At 44.2% G+C, this 5,000-nt stretch overlaps 1 protein-coding gene across 7 annotated transcripts in view; it reads left to right on the forward strand.

Moving 5' to 3' along the window:
- Positions 1–5,000, forward strand: part of LOC143019753 (uncharacterized) — a 627,543-nt gene that overhangs the window by 459,739 nt on the left and 162,804 nt on the right. The gene's annotated exons all lie outside the window — the stretch shown is intronic.

Raw genomic sequence — 5,000 nt, forward strand, 5'->3', positions numbered from 1 at the left:
ATTATGCATATGCAAAAGAAAGTAATACTTAGATACGCAGAAGTTGTGTGGAGGTTAATGTATGTATATATATATATATATATATATATATATATATATATATATATATATATATATATATATATATATTCACACACACACACACACACACACACACACACACACACACACACACACACACACACACACACACACACACACACACACACACACACACACACACACACACACACACATACACACACACACACACACACTCAAACATACACAAACACACACAAAACAGTCTCAAACACAAACACGAAACACACACTCACAAACACACACATACACACGCACAGACACACACACACACACACACACACACACACACACACACACACACACACACACACACACACACACACACACACACACACACACACACACACACACACACACACACACACACACACACACACACACACACACACACACACACACACACACACACACACACACACACACACACACACACACACACACACACACACACACACACACGCACACACACAGGTACACACACACACACACACGGCTCGACGTGCAGTGGTATCGATCACAATCGCTACTCCAGTGGTTTGAGGTCGAATACCACCCTGGGAAAAAAAAAAGTATACTTGCGACTACGAGCCGTTGCTCCAACTCTCGTGGGTGGGGAGTTGGGGGTATGTGTATGTCAAAACATTGGGTCCAGAATCTTATCTCTCTCTGTCAGTCAACTGTATTTCTTACACCTTTTCACACATGGTGAGCTGACTACCAACGACTGATTCCCTCTTCTTAATACTTTTAACACTTTTTTTCCGGTGATAGAGAAACATGCCCACACCAATATAACACAGACAGCAGTCCTGAGTTTCTTCCCAGAGAGATCTGTGAGAGTGCACGAGTACTGATGTCTGTTACTGTGAGGATATGGCTTTTCCAGTCAATGAAACTTGAGACGGCTATTAGTATTACTACTGGCGTTATTAAAGGTATTCACGATCTCCAAGTGATCTCTAGTTTTTGGTGTAACAATATCCTTTCCCTCTGAAGTCACCCAGGACGCAGCCACAATGCAAACAAATGTCGACAAGGAACCTTGCGGTCTGTTGTAAGGTCGGATGTAAACGGAATATGAATCAAGATATAAACATCTTATTACTGAGACATTTATTCAACTGAGTTTTGTTTGGCTTTATTTGTACAATTCTACATGACTTTTTCAGGATGTGCATTTCATTCTTCGTCTACGTTGTTGTCGAAATTGCTTCTACTTCGTCTACTGTACTACGTACTTGAAACAGGTTCATTCTATCAACGTCATACTGTTTTGCGCTCGCGTGGGGAGTTGATTATGCCATAAATGTTTCCCTCCTAACCTTTCATATACCTGGTATTCCTTTTATTCTGGCGGCCGTTAGGCTAACTTATTAATGTTTATACCACCCCAACTACGATTTATCTCCTCCTTCCTCTTATTCTGGCTTTTCCAAAAGGTTTGAATAATTTCCGAGGCCGCCTCCCAGTAATCGAAGGATTACAATTAGTGATGTGACGATACCAAAAATGTTAACGATTCCGATACCAGGAACTACAATCATTGCAGGCACAGGAATCAGACTGGTATCGGAATCGGAAATTTAGAGCATTATCGGAACTCGTATCGGAATCGTTAGAAATTTTGGTATCGTCCTGTCACTAGTTATAATCAATCTCTACTAAGTACTTCTGTACAGGCTGGTCCCATTTTTTTTTTTTTTTTTTTTTTTTTTTTTTTTTTTTTTTTTTTTTTTTTTTTTTTTTTTTTTTTTACTGCATCATTTTTATTCATCTCCAAGGTGCCCTCTCGTCAGAGAAGGAGTTATCGAGGAATGTAAGGTCACAGACATTGTCGTCCAAGTCCCATTAGGTCTCAATTAAGTTGTAATTACGAGGGACAACTACGAATAAAAAATGGAGTTGCAAAAAAAAAAAAAAAAAAAAAAAAAAATCGGCGGCATGGGTGGTGATGTGGAGCGTGAGGCCCCAGTCTTATGAATAGAATCTCTGGACAGCAGCCAAGAGAATCTATAATTAGGATTCCCAACAGGAGAATCTATAATAAGGAATCCCAAGATCTGCGGTGAGATTCCTTCAGTAAAAAAAAAAAAAGAAAAAAAAAAAAGAAAAACGAGATTAGAAAAAATAAAATAGGTAAAAAAAAAAAAAAAAAAACGAGATTAGAAAAATAAAATAGGATCTCATCCGCCTACGGCCTAAAGGAGACACTGGACGTTGATTATGTGAACAAGGCTTCTGGGTGGATGGTTTCCGCCCTTCGGGGTTTGCCTGGCGTGGCGTCTCGAATAACGGTGGCACAGGAAAATGAAGGAGACGAGGAATTATCACGACAAGAGGAGGAGGAAGAGGAGGAGGAGGAGGAAGAGGAGGAGGAGGAATAGGATGAGGAGGAAGAGGAGGAGGCGGAAGAGGAGAGGAAGAGAAGAGGAGGAGAAACAAAGGTGATGCTGTTATGAGGGAGAGGTGAAGGAGGGGTAGGAGAAGGTTTTGGTATTGTGGTAACCAGGAGGAGGAGGAGGAGGCGATGCTGTGATGAGGGGGAGACTGAGGAAGAGGAGAAGAAAGTAGTACTATGGTAAATAGGAAGAGGAGGAAAAGGAGGAGGAGGAAGAATTGGAGGAGGAGGAGTGCTGTGATGAGGGGGAGAGTGAGGAAGAGAAGTAAGTAGTACTTTGGTAAATAGGAGGAGGAGGAGGAGGAAAAGGAGGAGGGGGAGGAAAAGGAGGAGGAGGAGGAAAAGGAGGAGGAGGAGGAAAAGGAGGAGGAGGAGGAAAAGGAGGAGGAAGAGAAAAGGAGGAGGAGGAGGAGTGCTGTGACGAGGTGGGAGACTGAGGAGGAGTAGAAGGAAGTAGTACTGTGGTAAATAGGAGGAGGAGGAGGAAGAGGAGGAGGAGGAGGAGGAGGAGGAGGAAGAGGAGGAGGAGGAGGAGGAATTGGAGTAGTAGGCATGCTGTGACGAGGGGGGGCTGAGGAGGAAGAGGAGGTGCTAGTGTTGCAGCAAGAAAGAGAAGGACAAGGAGGTGGTATTGTGACGAGAAAAAGAAGAAAGGCGAGACGGTGCTATGACAAGGACGAGCAGGAGGAACAGGAAGAAGAGGAGGAAGAGGAAGAGGAAGAGGGAGAAGAAGAGGAAGAAGAAGAGGAAGAAGAGGAGGAAGAGGAAGAAGAAGAGGAGGAAAGAGATCTCTGAGTACGAAATGAGTTGGCACATACGGGAGCGGGGCTCAAGACGAATTGGAAGACTGGCCAGTGAGGCAAAGAAGAACGGGCAAGAGGAAGGTGGGATGGTGAAGGAGAGGGATGGCTCGTGGTTGGAGCTTGCACCATCAAAAGAGAGAGAGAGAGAGAGAGAGAGAGAGAGAGAGAGAGAGAGAGAGAGAGAGAGAGAGAGAGAGAGAGAGAGAGAGAGAGAGAGAGAGTTAGAGAGAGAGATTGTGAAAAGATAAAGGGAATTGAAGAGTGCAATTGGGTAAGAGAGACATCCAAACTAAGTTTACATAAAAAATGAATTGGCTTTTCAGCCACTCGGGACCCTGGTGAGAAACTGACGCCATGAGACGCTTTGCTTCGATTGAGGTCGTCATCTTTGCCCTGTGTGTTTGGACTTCCAGAATAAATAGAAACTACCGATAGTTAATGGATTCGAACTCGTGTCCATACCACATGGATGGACGGGAATGGAATGAGGAAGAAGACGGGGAGGGACGGGAAGAAAGAGAAGGAAAAAGGTCGTAAAAGCGAGACAGGGAAACTCGGAAAGCAAACGAGTTATTAATCAATCAAGTAAATCACTCAAAAATATTTTGTGTATTGTGCATTTTGAGGAGGAGGAGAGTGAAGAAAGGAAAGTGGGCTGAGAGGAGAGAGAGAGAGAGAGAGAGAGAGAGAGAGAGAGAGAGAGAGAGAGAGAGAGAGAGAGAGAGAGAGAGAGAGAGAGAGAGAGAGAGAGAGAGAGAGAGAGAGAGAGAGAGAGAGAGAGAGAGAGAGAGAGAGAGAGAGAGAGAGAGAGAGAGAGAGAGAGAAAGAAAGAGAGAGAGAGAGAGGGAAAAGAAAGAAAAGAGGTAATGGGTGGAAGATGTGACGAAGGAAAGGACAACGTGAACGGAAAGGGAAAAATTGTAAGAAAAAGTCACAGAGGAAGAGGAGGAGAAAGAGGTGGTGATAGTGGTAATAGGGATGTTGTTGGTGAAAACTAACAGGAGGAATAGGATAGACAAGAAGCGTGGATGAAAGTCGAGAACGCAAATAAAGTTAACGAGTTATCGAAGAGGCTTTCTAGTTTCGATGTTCTCTATCTCTTTCCTCATGAACTCCTCCTAGTAATGGAATTCCGTTCCAGAAACATCAGGAGATCTTTCCAACTTAGAATAAAATAAACTGAGATCCATGAGCAGTTCTTGGTTTTTGTCAAAGTCAACCCCCTTTGCGAGCGTTTGGGGAGGGCACAGGGTCCGCGTACTCTTCGTTAAGAACGGCCCGGGGTCATGAAGTATGCGAATGGAGAGCTGCGGTCAGGATCCATGCGGAGGAGAGGACGCCTATTCTGGAGTATTAACCCCCTTTAGTAAGTTGACATTCTTTCATGATTTTGATCTGGAAAACAAAATGTGATATTATTCGCCTGAGGGGGCCAACACCGGCTTCTAAGGGATCTCAAACGATCGAAGAAATCTTATTGAGGTCGAAGTCTCTTTATTGAGGTTGGAGTCTCCTTCCTCCCACCCACAGCAGTATCAAAAGCGACAAAGTAATTCACCGCTAAAGTGGCGAGAAGGAAGGCGCGAAGAAGCTGGAAAGTAAATCGACGCGTTCGTTTCCGTCGCCGAGGAACATAAGCCTTCGCGAGTTGTTGTTGGATGACCCGGTACCATAGCTGCGGCCGCCTTTCGACAAAAAATATTTCCCAATTGGGA

The sequence above is a fragment of the Oratosquilla oratoria genome, chromosome 38 (genome assembly GCF_046742065.1).
Source record: "Oratosquilla oratoria isolate Oo_2021 chromosome 38, ASM4674206v1, whole genome shotgun sequence".
NCBI classification, from domain to species: domain Eukaryota; kingdom Metazoa; phylum Arthropoda; class Malacostraca; order Stomatopoda; family Squillidae; genus Oratosquilla; species Oratosquilla oratoria.